The sequence below is a fragment of the Narcine bancroftii genome, chromosome 1 (assembly GCF_036971445.1).
Source record: "Narcine bancroftii isolate sNarBan1 chromosome 1, sNarBan1.hap1, whole genome shotgun sequence".
Taxonomy (NCBI): Eukaryota; Metazoa; Chordata; class Chondrichthyes; order Torpediniformes; family Narcinidae; genus Narcine; species Narcine bancroftii.
The window spans coordinates 388,491,035-388,509,120 of NC_091469.1; the positions used below are offsets into that span (position 1 = coordinate 388,491,035).

At 39.9% G+C, this 18,086-nt stretch overlaps 1 protein-coding gene across 4 annotated transcripts in view; it reads left to right on the forward strand.

Moving 5' to 3' along the window:
* gabbr2 (gamma-aminobutyric acid (GABA) B receptor, 2) overlaps positions 1-18,086 on the forward strand; it is an 811,906-nt gene that overhangs the window by 177,750 nt on the left and 616,070 nt on the right. The gene's annotated exons all lie outside the window — the stretch shown is intronic.

Genomic DNA, 18,086 nt, shown 5'->3' on the forward strand with positions numbered 1-18,086 from the left:
TTTGTTCAATTTAGCTTTAGATTATCATTGTCTTGTGAGAGCATTATATCCACAAAAGAACTACTCAATTTTCTCAAATCTCTTGCATGAATTCCTGATGAATTTATTATCCAAAAATGACTTAATGAATATAATTTCTTAATTGTAGATCTATCTTTCATTTTAATATCCATCAGTATTAATTATCTTTGCACTCATTGTCTTGTGTGGCCTAATTATAGAATAGGGGCAGCATGGTTAGCATTAGGATGGCATGGTAAACGTAGCAATTACCACAATGCTGTTACAGCTCCATCGACCATGGTTCATACCCTGCACTGTCTTTAAGGAGTTTAATTGTTCTCCCCCTATCTGTGTGCGCTTCCTCCCACCATTGAAAATGAACTAGGGGAGTAATTCAATTGGATGAAATTGGGCAGCATGGGTTTATGGGCTGAAAGGATCTGTTACAGTGCTGTATGTCTACATTTCTAAAATTCCCTTTAATTCTGGTTTGTAAATGTGTAGCTCATATCTTCCATGGGATATTGCTGATGCACTTTGTTTTTGCACATGGTGAGTTAGGAACATTGAATGATGCTGAAAGATTTTCCTTTGCTTTTGCAGAATATGTGATATTCACTTGTTCTGGATTCCAAGTGGAGTTTTATAAGTCACTGTAACAACTACTATCCATTTTTTTAAAAAGCTGCTCGGGCTAAGTGGGCTCTTTATTATGATGCGTTGACTGCAATAGTGGAATAGATGGTGGGTGAGTGAGGCTCCAATATTTTCAGCTGACCGTTACAAATTGGTCGTTCAACGTTACGTTACCCAAGAGATTGGTCGGTACCATTAGTCACATTAGCAAGGACATTATCATTACCACATTGAGTTGTAAGAGCCAAAGGCTTGTTGATCAATGTTTTCGGTTTGGCTGCAGGAGTCACCAGCATCCTGGGTTCTGGAGGCTGCACGCGTTCAGTATCTTCCAGTGCGCATGCGCTTTGGAATGTGGGATGCCGCCGCTGACCTCAGCCAAACCGACAATGTTAATCAACGAGCCTTTGGCTCTTACAGCCACTAAATGGCTTCTGTCATCTTTACATATTGCTAGATTGGTCTGAGTTGGGAAAGCAAATCACCTACCTTCCTATTCGTAACAAGTGAATGTTTTCCCCTGTTGAAATCCATCTTTGTTTTCCCTCAATTTCTAGTTACTGGAGATGGGTGTTTTTTTTAGTTCCTCTTTTTGAAAACAAATACCTTGAATGACATTTCAAAAATACACAAACCCATATTTCATGCTCATAAAGTAATAAACTAACATAATATAGTTTAATGCATGGCTAAGGAGCTGGGTCAGAAGGGAAGGATTCTGATATTTGTATTTTTGTGCAATCTTCCAGGAAAAGGCACATTGCACCTGAATTGGAGAGCTAATCTCCTCATGGGGAGGTTCAAGAGTGCAACAGTGGAGGGTTTATACTAGAGTGGCAGGGGCATGTGATCCTGAGCAGCAAATGGAGGGGTTAGAGCAAAGCAGATACTGGGGCAAGCCCGCCTGAAAGGAAGGGATAGGTGAAGGGTTACAGTGAGACTGAAGGATTGGCATGCATATATTTAATGTAAACATTATTTTGGCAAGGTTGATTAACAGAGCCTTGATCAGTGCTTGTAATGATGATGTGGCTGCTATAGTGACATGCTATAATGACTGGAGCAAGAGGGCAGGATTGGCAGCTCACTGTTCTTGGGGTCTGGTCTTTTAGATGGGGAGAGGAGGAGGTAACAGAAGGGAGAAGTGTAGCATTGCGAAGCAGGAAGAGTATCACAGCCGCACTCAGAGGACATAATGGTGGCTCAACTACGGAGGCTGTGTGGGTAGAGATCATAAATAAGTAGAGCTAGACTATAGGCCTCCAGCAAACACTGGAAGGTGGAGGAACAGGTATGAAGACAGATTATGGAAAGTTGCAATAGGTGGTTGTAGTATGAGACTTTAATTTCTCCAACATTGTTGGAATGTCATTCATGCCAGAGCATTAGATGAGAGCAAAATTTGTTGTGCATCCAGGAGAGTTTGTTAAAGCAATATTTAGATCACCCAACCAAGAAGGGGTCTTACCAGACCTTGTACCAGACCATAAAAGAAAAGAACATTGATCAGAATCAGGTTGGGATAGAACAGTCTGGTGTTCTGGACAATGTGAAGATTAAGTAAGAGGAAGTGTTTGATCTTCTTCAAAACATCAATATTGATAAGTCCCTGTGGCTGGATGTGATGTACCTCAGGTTGCTGTGGGAAGTGAGGGAAGAGATAGCTGGAGCAGTAGCTATGATCTTTGAGTCCTCCTTGGCCACAGGGGAGGTGCGGGAGGATTGGAGAATGTAGTCCCCTTGTTTTTAAAAAAGGTAATCGGGAGAATCCTAGGAATTATTGACCTGTAAGTCTTACATCAGTGGTGTGCAAACTATTGGAAATGATCTTCAAGATAGGATCAATGAGTATTTGGAGAAGTACAGTCTTCTCAAGAATAGTCAACATGGCTTTGTGAGGGGAAGGTCATGCCTCATAGGCTTAATTGAGTTTTTTGTGGAGGTAACAAAGAAATTGATGAGTGATAGATGCAGTCTATATGGATTTTAGCAAGGTATTTGAGTGACTCATTCAGAAAGCCATGAGGCATGGGATCAATGGAAACTTGGCTGTGTGAATAAAAATTGGCTTGCAGGTAGAAAGCAGAGAATAGTCGTGGAAGAAAAGTATTCTGACTGGAGGTCAGTGACAAGTGGAGTGCTGCAAGGATCTGTTTTTGGACCCCTGCTCTTTGTGATTTTTTAAAAATAAATTATTTCGATGAAGAGGTGGAAAGATTAGTAAGTTTGCAGATGATATGAAAGTTGGAGGAATTGTGCATAGAACCGAAGGTTGTCGAAGATTACAACAGGATGCAGAGTCAGGCAGAGTAGTGGCAGATGGAGTTCAATCCAGAGAAGTGTAAGGTGATGTATTTTGGAAGGACAAACCAGAAGGCTGAGTACGGGGTTAATGATCGGTTATTTAAGAGTGTGGATGCACAGAGGTACCTTGGGGTCTGAATCCATGCAGCCTTCAACGTTGCTGCACAGGTTGATAGGATAATTAAAAAGGAATATTAGATGCTGGGCTTCATTAATAGGGAGCTCAAATTCAGCAGTAGAGAAGTCACGTTGCAACTCTACAAATGGCTGGTGAGACCACATTTAGATTATTGTGTTCAGTTCTGGTCACCCCATTATAGCAAGGATGTGGAAGCTATGAAGAGGGTGCAGAAGAGATTTACCATGATGTTACCTGGATTGGAAAATGTCTTATGAGGCAAGGTTAGCAGAGCTGGGACTTTTTGGAGGATAGAAAAATGAGAAGAGGCTTAATAGAAGTTTAGAAGGTTGAGAGGCATTGATAGGTTGTGCAGCCAGTGTCTATTTCCCAGGGTAGGAATAGCAAACACCAGAGGACATGTGTATAAAATGAAGGGAGAGAAGTTCAGGGGAGACATCAAGGGTACTTTTTTTTACGCAGAGAGTTGTGGGGGCCTGGAACGCCTTGCCAGGGATGGTGGTGGAGGCTGAAACATTGGGAGCATTGAAGAGACTCTTAGGCAAGTGGATGGAAGAAAAATAGAGGGTTATGGGGCAGGGAGGGTTTAGTACTTTTTATAAAGGAATATATTGTCAGCGCAATATCAAGGGCTGAAGGGCCTGTACTGTGCTATAGTGTTCTACGTATTAGCAAATAAGCCAAGTCAGGTGATTGGAGTTTCAATGGGGGACGTTTTGGGTACAGTGATCACTCTTCCTGAAGTTTGAAGATAGTTATGGACAAGGATAAGATGGGGCATTGTTGAAAAGTAATAAATTGGTGAAAAGGCAGGAGCAGGGAGAGTTAATTGAGAGCAGCTGTTATTTGGCAAACCCATAACAATTATGTGGTAGTTGTTTAAGAACCAAGTAATGAGTCCAGAACCAGCATGTTCCACGATGAAAGAATAAGAATGGAACATTGGAGGGAGAGAGAAAGAGGGGCCATGAACTTAGTTGAGAAGAAAAAGATGTATTTGCTAGTTTCAGGGAGCTACATTCAGATAGGGCCCTCAAGAAACAGCAAGATTACAGGAAAGAGCTGAATCAGGAAATTAAGAAGAGGCCATGAAATATTCTTGGGAGGGAGAGTTAAATGAATTCCCAAATTATTTTTTTACTTGTTTTTAAATGAGGATGACTAGGGAGAGGATAGGACTACTACAAAGGAGACAATTTGTACTTGGAGTCAGAGGAAGTGGGCATGGTACAAAATGTGTAAAAACACACCAAAATTCTGGAGGAACTCAACCAGTCTTTTCAGCATCTATAGGAGACAAACATGTATTGGAGACATTTCGGGCCTGAGCCCTTCTTCAAGGAATAAGCAGCATTCTTATTGGATGTCGCTTGTGTCTGATGTGTGATATATCCTTGTTTATTGAAAGAGGCAAGTGAAGAGATTGCTGGGTCTGGATAAAGATATTTGTATCTTCACTTGCCACAAGAGAAGTTCCAGAGGACAATGAGTGGCTAATATACCTTTGTTCAAGAAGGGATGAAAGGATAATCCAGGATATTATGTGCAAGTGAGCATAAGTTATGGAGAAACCAGTGGCAAGGATGGCTTGGGAGAAGATGTACACACATTTATATGGCCGTGGTCAGATTAGAGACAGTCAACATGATGGGCAGTTTATGTTTAACCCATTTAAGGTTTTTGAGGAGGTGATAAAGATGGTTGATAGGGCAGTGGATGTTGTATATGTAGACTTTAGTCAGGCATTTGACAAGTTCCCTTGTGGTTGGATGTACCAGAAGGTGGACAAGCATGGGATCCACTGTTGAGTTTGAATAAGATGTTTTCTGGTTCATAAAGGCTGCAGTGGAAGGCTGTTATTTAGGCTGGAGGCCTGTGACCTACAGGGATTGGTCTTGAGAGACCTCTTTGTGATTTCTATAAATGATTTGAATAAAAGTGTAGGTGAGTGGATAAGGTTGCGGATGATACAAATATTGGTGGACTTGTAGATGGTGTAGAGAATTATAAAGAACAGGATAAATATCAGTTTAAAAAATATGGAGACACAAATGGCAGGTGGAGTTCAATCTGGACAAGTGTGAGATGTTGGAAGTGAAACATGAGAGTCTGCAAATGCTGTGATTGCAGTAAAAATGGAGAAATGCTGGAGGAACTGGGCTGGTTTTGCAGTGTCCACAGGAGGTAAAGATATATTACTGACGTTTCGTGCATGAGCCCTTCAAGGAATAAGCAAAGAACAGAACATGTATAAGATGTTACTGATTGGGAGGTCAAATGAAAAGGGAATGTGTACAGTTAATGATACAGATCTTAAAATTATTGATGTGCAGTGGGATTATGCAGTTCAGGTCCATGGCTCATTGAAAGTGGCAAGTAGATGGGGTGATAAAGAAGATGTATGATATGTTTGCCTTTATTGTGTGGGGCAATAAGTAAGGAGATTGTGTTGCAGATATATAAAACTTTGGTTAGGCTGCTTTTTGAATGTTGTATTCTATTCTGGTCACCCCATTATTGGAAGAATGTAAAGGCTTTGGAAAGGGCACAGAAAAGATTTACTAGGATATTGCCTAGATTGGAGGGATAAGGATAAGTGAGTTATGGGGAGAAATTGGGCAGAATGGTTAATATAGCAGTTAGCACAACTCTATTAGAGTGCCAGTGACCTGGGTTCAAAGCCGGCACTGTCTGGAAGGAGTTTCTATGTTTTTTCCATGTCTGCGAGGTTTCCTCCTGAGTGTTGATTCCTCCCACCCTTCAAAAAAAAAGAACAGGTTTGTAGGTTAATTGAGGTATTTGGGCAGCAAGGTCTTGTGGGCCAGAAGGACCTGTTACTGTGCTGTATGTCTAAATTTTAAAAAATGAATTTAACATTGGACAAACTTGGTTGTTTTCTCTGGAGTGTAGTGACCTAATAGAAATGTTTAAAATTATTGGAGGCACTGATAAGGTGGACAAATTATCTTTTTCCAGGACAAAAATATCATACATTTTAAGGTAAGGAGGAGTAAGTTTAATGGAGATGTGCAGGACAAATATCTTGCACAGGGTGATAGGTGCCTGGAATGAGGTGCTAGGTATAATGGAAGAAGCAGATATGGGAGTGGCATTTAAGAGACTTCCAATAGACATTAAAAAAAAATGAGGGAGATGGAGGGATATCTGTCAGGCGCAAGTAGCAAGAGTTTTGGTTTGATTTGGACATCACGTTCAGTGCAGTCACAAGGGTCTGAAGGGCTTGTCGCTCTGCTGTTTGATGCATAACTTGCTGCTTTAGTGTTGAAAGAAAATGAAGGTCATACAGTGGATATTGAGAACATGGATTTCAGTAAGGCACATGACAAGATGTCCCCATGATGGGCTTATTCAGAAAGTTACAAGGTGTCCATGGAACCTTGGCTGTGTGGATTTGGAATTGGCTTACTTGCAGAAAACAGAGTACAGTACTAGATATTATGTAATCTGACTGGAGGTAGGTGAGAAGAATAGAAGAAACCAAAGCTTGACTGCCTCACAGGGAAGGGGCCTTTGAGCAAAAGCCTAAGGGGGCCATAACCATAAACAGGATGGGAATGTCTGGATTGGAGTATGTTTACATAGGTCAGATCATCATTAGTTGGTTGAAGAGCCTGTTCTGTGTTGCAATGTTCTATGGTCTACTGTCTATGAAACTAAATATCAAATTCAGTCAGTATGTTGAGATATTCTAAACCTTTCACATCTATTCAAACTGAATACGAAATCATTTACGTTTTATATACTTAGATTAATGTTCACTGATTATTTTGAATCAAAAAGATTTCAAGTACATATGGAGCAATAAACTTTGACAAACCACCTTCAAAATACTGGACTAAAAGGAAACATGCACTAAAAGAGCACATGAATGTTGGGAGAGGGAGAGGAAAATACCTTTAAAAAAGGAGGGGATGGGCAATCAAGTGACTCGACGAGGCAGCAGATCAGAGCCTAAAGGCTTTTATTAGCTTAGTCGTTAGCTCGAAACATTTGGCCTGGATCCAAGCAGGATGTGATCTGGGGTCAAGGTCTTAGTTGGAACCTTTATTAGGGAATCTCCTGAGAGGGGTCAGAGGGAAGGAAGGGTAGTCCAAGCAAGTATATAGAGTTATTACAGTGATGTAATACCTCATACCACCATAGGATCCAAGCAATAGACCTTCCCTCTGTTCGCCTTGCCATTTGCAGAGCAAGGTGAGAAAATTTTGTAGGCTATATGTCCTGGACTTTGGTGTTGTGGGTGGGATGGACCTGAGCCATAGCATAGTGTGGAATGAGGGGTTTCCATCTGGTTTTGAGTTTTCCTTTTAGAGTGGGTTGAGAAGTTAGATGTATCACTGTCAAATGGTGATCATTCAAGGCTTCCAATGGCCTTTGTGCCCTGTTTGTAAATTTCTGTTGTCCTTACATCGACAGTAGTTGGAAATGGTATGTGACCTCTCAGTCATGCAGAATTTGCATGGTGCACACAAATGTGTTACACATAAATACTTTGAGCCCAGTTCTGACAAATGAGGTGCTTTTCTTTGACCAAGATCTTGGCCCATCAGCCTGTTCCTTGTACAATCTCTCTCATCTGCTGGATCTCTGATATCTTGACTCATGGGTTTTCTGACCTATTTGAACAGGTGGATTGTATTTGACATGGTTGTTGAAGGATTTGGCTAGAAATAGGGGAGGTAGGCATTAATAATTGCAAATGAAACTAACCTTGGTTATCATGTGTCTCACCACTTTTAGAATCATTGTCTTACAGCATAGAGGAAGCCTAGCTTGTCTATGCTGAACAATGTGCCCTCCTGCTTTCAGTCCATGCCTCTTTAATTCCCTGCCATCCATGAAGCCAACCAAGTCTTCTTAAAGGAAGATAATGTAACTGTCTCCATTACTTTGTCTGGTAGCTAGTTCCACATGCCTACCACCCTCTAAGAAAAAAAATTGTCCCCTTGGGTCCATTCTAAATCCCATCCCTCTCAGCTAATAGTCATCCCATCTAGTGTTTATTAAGACACCCCCCCCCCCCCAGTACAACCCACACATGACCTGATGGAAGCGGCAGGATACAATATATCTCATTTTAGATTCTCCAACTCTCAGAAACATACTGACACCACTCCCCTTGACTCTGTCCCCTGTGATTTTATAGATGTTGCTCTTCCATCTAGGGGGCCTGGGTTGGCCTCAGCAAATTGTAATTGCAGTGCTATCTTGAAAATGAACTGGGAAGATTTTAAAACATTTAAAATTTTGTCCTGTTTAGAAATCAGCCAATAATTTGAAATCTAGACTTCATTATCAGTGATAGATATTTTGGATTTGGAGAGGATAGGTTTCTGAAAACTTCATATTTCTTGACATACATTCAGTTGTTTCAGGCAGCAATTAAATAGTTGAAGGTTATGTCGACTGTATTTGATGCAATCTAGTTTAATTGTTATTTATGGAAAGGAATTGTTCTAATTATGATGTGCAGTGAGATTTATAAATGGAGACATGAGACTGCAGATACTGAAATCTGGAACAAAAAAGCTGCTGGATATGCTTGCGTCAGTGAGCATTTGTAGAGGCAAGGACAAATGATTGGGGTTGAAACCCTGCATCAGGACTGAGAGAGTAAAGAGAAGATAACAAGTATAAAGAGGTAATGAGAGAGAGGAGCCAGCAAAAGGTTAGTGGATCCAGATAAAGAGGAGTGGATAAGCTGATCAAACCATATGGAAGTAAGCAGTGGGGCTTTAGAGAACCAATCAAATCACAAGGAGAGAGAGTTATGTACAGGCCAGGGAGAAGAGTTTAAAAAGGAGTGTTTGCACATCTCAACTCTTTAATGGACCATTCAATTTGCAAATCATTAACAGAAACAAATACAAACAAAGCAGGAACAAGCTGCCATCATTGGGGTGGCCAGTGTGTGAGTGGTCCAGTGTAGCTTTGGCTCAATGGATTTTGCTAAGTAGAGGCAGAGGATTTGCTACAGGTACATGTAATGTCAGGTAGGATCTTTTCCTGATAACCCAGAGTAGGTAGTAGAGATAGCAGTTGGGGCAGTGGTATGCTCTAGTCTAATTGCAAGATGTGGGAAATCTGGGACAGCACAATTATCCCTGATGACTGCACCTGCAAGAAGTGTATCCAGCTGTAGCTCCTTACAGATCATATTTAGGGAACTGGAGGAACTCTGAATAATTTGGAAAGGGTGATAGACAAAAGCTATCAGGAGATGGTCACACCAAAGAGGCAGTAACTGGGTGACTGTTTGAAAAGGGAAGGGGAATAGGCAGAGCCTGGCCCTTTGACTTTGAAAGGAAGGGGAAGGAGGAGAGCTATGCTTTTTGTACAGGTCATATCATTCCCAAGAAGATATCCCAATGATCCATAAATTGGTGATTCAATAGTTAGAGGAACAGATAGGAGGTTTTGTGAATGATATTGAGACTTCCGGATGGTGCCAGGGTCAGGAATGTCTCCGATCAAGTCCACAGTATTCTCAAGAGGGTGGGTAGGCAGCCGGATTCATGGTCCATGTTGATTTCAATGACATAGATAAGAAAAGGGTTGAGGCTCATTTTAAAGGGAGTTAAGAAGGAAGCTAAATAGCAGAACCTCAAGGGTGCTAATCACTGGATTGCTGCCCGTGCCACACATCAGTGAGGGCAGGAATAGGAAAATATGGTGGATGAATGTGTAGCTGAAGAATTGGTGCAAAGGCCAGGAGTTCAGATTTGTGGATCATTGGGATATCTTCTTGGGAATTATATGACCTGTACAAAAAGGATAGGTTGCATCTGAATTTAGTGGTGGGGGAGGGGGGGTCTGATATCCTGGTGGGTAGTTTGCCAGGACTGTTGGGAAAAGGTTTAAACCAGTTTGGAAGAGGGATGCAAACCAGAATGTGGGGGCAGTGAATATGGCAAAAAAAAACTCAAGTAAATACACTGTGTAGTGAGATTGTGAGAAAGGAGAACCAGTTAATAGAACAAAACTGCAAGCATAAGATGAAGGATGTAACTTGGGGTACTTTTGAAACAAAATTGAAACAGTGATGAATTCAGCACTGAAGATTTGTCAGCAGTATAAGAAATAAGGTTGATGGATCTAGTTGTGCAGATGGAAATTGACAGGTAGGACATTGTGGCCATTACTGAGTTTTCACTGAAAGATCACAGCTGGGAACTAAGTATCAGAAAGGTAGGCAGAGGCAGTGAGGTGGTTAATAATGGAATTAAATCTGTGGAGACATTGGATATGAAGATATACACTCTCTATGAGTAGAATTAATAAACTGAGGTTAAAAAGACTGTATATAGGGCTCCAAATAGTAGCCAGGATGTGGATACAAATTGCAGAGGAAGATAGAGAAGGCATGCAAAAAGAGCAAAGTTACAATAGTTATGGGGATTTCAATTTGCAGGTTGATTGGGAAAATCAGGTTTGTGCTAGATCCCAAAAGAAGAAATTAATCAAACACCTTCAGGATGGCTTCTCAGAAGAGCTTGTGATAGAGCCAATCGGGGAAATGGCAATTCTGGATTGGGTACTGTGTGATCAGCCAGAGTTGTCAGGGAACCTTATCATAATATGATTGAACTCACCCTACAGCTTGAGAGAAGCTAAAATCAGATATGTCAGTATACCAGTGTACAAAAGGGAATTGCAGGGGTATGAGAGAGGAACTGGCCAAAGTTGATTGGAAAGGTACACTAGCAGGGAGGATGACAGAGCAGCAATGGCTCCAGGTTTATGGTCATTTAAGTAATTTAAAAATGTCACATTCATGATATACTTTAATTCGAGTTTCTGCAAATAAGAAAGGTCCAGGGCAGGTTTCCATAAACTAAATATTTGAATGGAAAAATGACATAATTGTGGCTGACAGAGAAATCAAAACCAAAGTTGAAACAAAAGAAAGGGCATATGAGGAAGCAAAAATTAGTGGGAAGATAAAGGATTGGGAAGCATTTAAAAGCATACAGAGGGCAATTAAAAGATCATTAGAAAGGAAAAGATGCACTTTAAAAGGAAGCTAGCAAATAATATCAAAAAGATACAATAAGCTTTTGTATGTATATTAAGAGGGAAAAAGAGGTGAGAGTAGATAGAGGACCAAGATAAAATGATGCCAGAGGAATTGGCAGACAAGGAGATTTGAGAGGAACTGAATGGTCTTCAATGGTGTCAGGGAAAAGAGGTGAGTGAAGTTATGATCACCAGAGGGAAGGTGCTTGGGAAGCTGAATTGTTGAATGGTAGATAAGTAATCTGGACCAAATAGAATGCATCTCGGGTTCTGAAAGAAGTGGCTGTGGAAACTATTGGAGGCAAAAGTAATGTTCTTCCAAGAATCAGTAGATTTTGTCATGGTTCTGGAGGACTGGAAAATTTCAAAGGCCACTCTGGTATTTAAAATGAGAGGGAGGAGAAAGGAAATTATAGACCTGTTAGCTTAACATCAATAGTTCCGAAGATGTTGGAGTCCATTATCAAGGATGAGGTTACAGGGAACCTGGAAGTGCATGACGAGATAGGCCAAAGTCAGCGTGGTTTCCTTATGGGCCAACCTTGCCTGATAAACCTGCTGAAACGTTTTTGATGAAACCTCAAGCAAGCTAAACAAAGGATATGCAATGGATGTTGTATATTTGGATTTTTAAAAGGCCTTTGACACGGAGCAACATATGTGGCTGCTTAACAAGATGAGAGTGAGAGCCAATGGAATTACTGGACAGGTTCTATTATGGGTGTTGATTGGCAGGAAACAGAGTGGGAATAAATGAATCCTATTCTGATTGGCTATTGATTAACAGTGGCTTTGCACATGGTTCAGTGTTGGGGCCACTTATTTTATGTTGTATGTTAATAATTTAGGTTGCAGAATAAATGGCTTTGTGGCTAAGTTTGGCTAAGATGGGTGGAAGGGCAGCTCGTGAGGAGGAAGTGGAGAGGTCACGGAAAGACAGATAGATTAGGGAGTGAGCATGGAAGTGACAAATGAAATACACTGTTGGAAAGTGTATGGTCATGATAATAGATTCTGATTTTGACTTGGGAGTCCGTATGTACAGCATACCATAAAGGTTAACCTTCATGTTGAGTCAGTGGTGAAAAAGGAAAATGCAATTTTGGCATTTGTATCTCAAGGAATAGGATATAAGAGCAAGGATGTTATGTTGAGGCTTTATAAAGCACTGGTGAGGCCTCATTTGGCATATAGGGTACAGTTTTGGGCTCTTTGTTTAAGAATGGATTTGCTGGCATGAGATAAGTTTCAGAAAAGATACACAAGAATTATTTCTGGAATGAAGGGATTAGCAAATGAGGAACATTTGATGACTCATGGACTGTACTCCTTGGAGCTCAGAAGAATGAGGGGTAACCTTGTGGAAGCATTTTGAATGTAAAAGGCCTGGATTAAGTAGATGTCACAAAGTTGTTTCCCATGGTAGGGAAGTCTAGGACAAGAGGACACAACTTCAGGATTGAAGGGTACCCATTTAAAACAGGATGTAGATGAATTTCATAAGCCAGAGAGTGGTGAACTTCTAGATTTGCTACTTGGGTGGCTGTAGAGGCCAAATTGTTGGGTATATTTAAGGAAGAGATTTATGGGTATCTGAATAGTTAGTGTATCAATGGTTATGGAAGAAGGCAGGGGAGTGAGGCTGAGTGGGAGAATGGATCAGCTCATGATGGAATGGTGGAGAGAATCGATGGGCCAAATGGCCTACTTTTGCTCCTATTATCTTATTGGTTTTTGGTAGTGACTGAGGCCAGGAAGTGATAGAGGAAGACTATAAAGGACTAGGTCAGGACGGATCAGAGGAGAGAAAAGGAATTGTGGTGATGAAATTGGTGAATTCATTGCTCATGTATTGAGTTGTTGATTGTCCAGGCAGAGTCTAAGGTGGTGTTTCTCTAGTTTGAGTTTGGCCTCACCCTGGTGGTGGAGGAGGAGGCAGAGAGGACAGGCAAGCCAGTGTGGGAATGTGGAAGCAAGTTACAATGGTGTGCAACTGGGAACTTGAGGTGACCATTGTAGACAGAGTGCAGGTGCTCGATAAGGTCACCAAATTTTTTTTAATTTAAATTTAGACTTACACCATGGTAACAGGCCTTTCTGGCTTGCGAGCCCATGCCACCCAAATAACCAAATTAACGTACAACACCTGTATGTTTTGAAGGGTGGGAAGAAAACAGAGCACCCAGAGGAAGCCCACGCAGACACTAGGAGAACATACAAACTCATTACAGACAGGGCTGGATTCAAACCTGAGTCATTCATGCAGTAATAGCATTGGTTTAACTGCTATGTGAACCACGACCCCCTTATTTGGTCTCAAGGATGTAGTGGAGACAATACTGTGAGCACCAAGGGTAATTAATGAGGTGTGAGGAGATGCACGTTAATCTCTGCCTACAGAGAAGGGGCTAATTAGGTCCCCAGATGATGGTGAATGGAAGAAGTAAAAGGGAAAGATGTTGCACATTCTGTGAAGAATCAAATGACAGGAGCATTGGATTATCTAATTTAAAATCACATGCACCTCTTCTATTCTTTCTGATCCATCCAGGTCCTATCATAACACCTTACTGTCCAAATGCCTTCCCATCCCTCATTACCTTCTTTTATTTCCCTGCCCCTAGATGGTTCCATCTTCCTATCACACCCACTCACTCAACTGTTTGGCTCCTCTATTCACTTCCTCCTGCTGTTCCCATTTGTCCATCATCCTTCTCTTATTTGATTCTACCCATCGCTTTCCTTCGTTATCCAATTTCATAATTTCTCTACTTCTCTCCTCCAATATCTGTTGCTATCGCCACCCTTCCCTTCCTCAGAGGGTTCCATCTGTCCAATAATGGCCCATGTCTGGTTGCCAGCTCCTCCCTTGCACCTTGCTTCACCTCTTTCTACAGACTGTCTCCCTTTTGCTCTCTATTCTGATGCAGGATCTCAACCTCAAATCTTCACCACCCCTTTGCCTCTGCAGGTTGCCTGACTGCTGAGTTCTTTCAGCAGGTTTTTTGCATCCCCTCCACCCACCACACCCCCCCCCCCCTTCAAGGTGAAGTGAGAGGATTAAAATAAAGCTGCAGATAGCAGCTGTTTCCTGAAGGGCTAACAACAGCCTGTGTATTGTTTGTCTGCCCCCACCCTATTTCACCCACTCACACCCCAAACATAGAATTGTCCAGCAGGGTTCAACGCACCCATACCTACCCAATTTGGATGCAGAGGATCAACCATGCTGGTCTGAGCATCCTGTACTCCAGCCATCTGCCAGTGCTCTGGTGCTGTCAGGAGCACCTGTCTGTGAATTATTTATTTGACAGCTGGTCAAGCCTCTCCTCCTGTTTGGTGTCTGTCAAAATTTTGAGAATAATCCAACAGAGAAATATGTTTGACATTTAGAAACATTTAAAAACCATTAAAATTGAAGTTAATTAAGCTAAAATAATTAAACTTTTGGATAGGAGAAAAATAAATTGTAAATAAATGACTGAGAAGCTTTAAACTAAATCAAAATTCTTCACAATTTAAGAGGTTTGTCAGCATCGAAACTCCTTTTGAAGTCGATGGGATCTGGATGCAGCCAGAGCCAGTGTATCCAGGGCAAAACTGAGAGATTTGACAATCTGAATCAACCAGCCAGTTTAGATCTTTGGTGCTTGTCATTTGATGTGTGAATGTGAATAAGAAAGGTAGATGTGACTGAAGTCGAGAAGAATGTCCGGTTTACAGCAGGATCCAGATTAGTTGGGTGGGTTAGTGATTGAGTGACAAATGGAATTCAACTCTGAAAAGTGTGAAGTTGTACACTTTCGTAAGTCAAACCAGGGCATGACTTGCATTGTTTTCTCGAAGTTAAAGGTAGTATCAAATGTCTGACTTCTAATTTTTACTAAATCTAAGCATGACACAACGGAGGAAAGCCATTAACATAAAGTAAGTGGATTTCATTCTTTCCATTTAAGTAATCTAGATCTCGTTGCCATCATTGTTGAAAAGGCTACTATCCTTTGGGCTGAAACAGCTGCAAAGACTAATCCCAATACTGTGATCCCAAAAATAGCTGTAAGTTTAGCTAAAGTTTCAAAAACACCATGTCAAAAATGATCTAACTTTGTACAGGAGCAAAACATACAAGTCAAAGTGGCCTCTTCAGATTTACACCTATCACAAACAGGACTTGTATTATGAAAAGTACAGACCAATCTGTCCTTAGACATATGTGTGCTACCTTGAACTGAATCGGAGTGACAGGCACAAATTGGAGAAGTATTGACAAGTCACAAAATTCTTTCCATAAATCATCAGAAAGTAGCTGCTCAATTTAGTTCCCAAGCACCTTTAATTTTATCATTGGATACAAGACGTAAATTAAGTAAGCTGTTAGAAATATTAGCTATCAATCCTTTTCGGGAATGATTGAATTGAAGATTATCAATCAAATTAGTTGAAAAGGCAAATGGAAAATTTGATAGAAAAAAATGTAGAAAACTCCTCATTTGAAAATATCTAAAAAGATGTATCTGAGGCAAATAGAACTTTTCAGCTAATTGATCAAATGACATTAAACTATTTCCTTCAAACATATCAAGAAAGGTTATTATTCCTTTATCTTTCCAAAGGGCGAAAGCTTGGTCAGATGATGTCTTAAAAGATCATTTGAACAAAATTATTTAAATCAAAAAACTTATGAAATTGAAACCAAATCCTTAATGTATGTTTGAGAATTGGAATAAAATCTTGTTTATATATTTTAGATAATGCAAAGGGAAGAGAAGTATTTAATAGGGAAGTTAGAGTATTCTCCAACTGAATTCTTTTCCATTTTCACCCATAAAGGGCAATCGTGCAACTCAGAACAGTAAGTCCAAAATGTAATATATCGCATATTAATTGCCCAGTAATAGAACCTGAAATTTGATAATGCCATACCACCATCTTTTTTCCATTTTTTGTAGTAATGGTTTAGCTAACCGAGGACTTTTATTATTCCATATATTTTAGAATCTAATTTGTCAAAGAATAGGGATGAAAGTTGGGATAGCTTCAAATGTATGTAAGAACTTTGGTAAGATTACTATTTTAATTGCATTAATTCAACTGACTAATAATAACATAAATTGTAACCATTTTGATAACATTTATTTTGCATAATCAAAGGGAAATAATTGTATTTGTATAAATCCTTAAAGTTTTTTGTACTTTTTATACTGAGATATGAAAATTGATTTTTAACAACTTTAAAAAGGTAATTTATCATATCAATGTAAATGATTACTAAAAGGTAAAAGTTCACTTTTATTTAAACTCAATTTAATATCCTGGAAAAAGTACCAAATTCGGTAAGCAAATATAACATGGAAGGAATCCATTTTTTTTAGGTTGGAGATGAATAGCAATAAATCATCTGCATATAAATAAACCTTATGTACTCTCTCCCCTCTCTGGATACCATGGATATTTATTGAATCTCTTAGAGCAATTGCAAAGGGTCCCAAAGCTAGGTTGAATAATAAGGAACTAAGAGGACAACCTTGACCCATACCCCTATGTAAACTAAAATAAGGAGATTTGTAGTTATTAGTAATAATCGCTGCAATAGACGCTTGGTAAATTAGTTTCATCCAAAAGATAAATCCAGGACCCAAGTTAAATCTTCCCAAAACTCAAAAAAAAGGCCATTCCACTCTGCCAAAAGCTTTTTCGGCATCAAGTGAAACAACACATTCTGGTTATTTGGATGGAGAGGAATAAATAATGTTCAATAATCTTCTAATATTAAAATGAGAGTATCTATTCTTGATAAACCCTGTTTGATCTTTAGAGATAATTTTAGGCAAGTTATTCTCAAGTCTATTGGCCAAAATCTTAGAAAGAATTTTAAAATCTACATTTAATAATGAGATTGGTCTATAAGAAGTACATGCAGACAGGTTCTTGGCTTTTTGGGAATCAATAAATTTAAAGCCTCCTAAAATGTTTTAGGCAAAATTCCAGAAGAAATGGAATCAATAAAAACTTGGCATAATGAAGGACTCAAAATATCATTAAATGTTTTGGAAAAATGCATCAGGTCCTGGAACTTGACCTGAATTGAAGGGAAAATATTGCCTTTATGATGAAGTTAGTTTTTTTTTGCAATTGTAGAGACATCCTTCAGCATCAGGACAAAGGACACAGGGTGGGGGTGGGGGGGGGGTGGAGGGAAGAGTGGGGGGATTTGAATAGGATTCTAAATTTTTGTGTTGTGGGATGGAAATAGGAAGAACCAACTAGAGGAATTGACAGTGAGGGTGGCTTTCAGAAAACTGGGCTACAAAATGGTAGATGGAATTTAATGCAGACAAATATGAAGTGTTGCCCTTTAGAAGGATAAATCAAGGTAGGGTGTACACCATAAAAGTCAGGGCACTAAGGAGTGAGGTAGAATGGGAATCTGGGAATACACATAAAAAATTCCCTTAAAGTAGCATCATGGGTGGTAAAGAAAACTTTTGGTATTTTGTCCTTTGTAAATTAAAAATTGAGTATTGGGATGTTATGGTGAAGTTGTATGACACTGTTGAAGCCAAATTTGAAGTATTGTATGCAGTTTTGGTCACCTCGCTACAGGCAGGATATCAATAAGATTGAAAGCATGCAGAGGAAATTTACAAGGATATTGCTTGACTTTAAAAACTGCATTAAGAGGGAAAGATTAAACAGGTTAGTACATTGAGTGCAAAAGAATGAAGAAGGTTTGATTGTGGTGTACAAAATTATGAGGGGTATAGATAAATTCAAACATGTTTTTTGCACTGAGGTTAGGTGAGATAACTAGAGGACATGGGTCAAGGGTGAAAGGGGAACAGTTGAAAGGGAACATCAGGGGAAATTTCATCCAGAGAGTGGTGGGTGAGTGGAACAGGTTGGTAGCTGAATTTGTAAATTTGTTCAATTTTGATAATTGATGTAAAAAAATTGACAGTACTTGGAT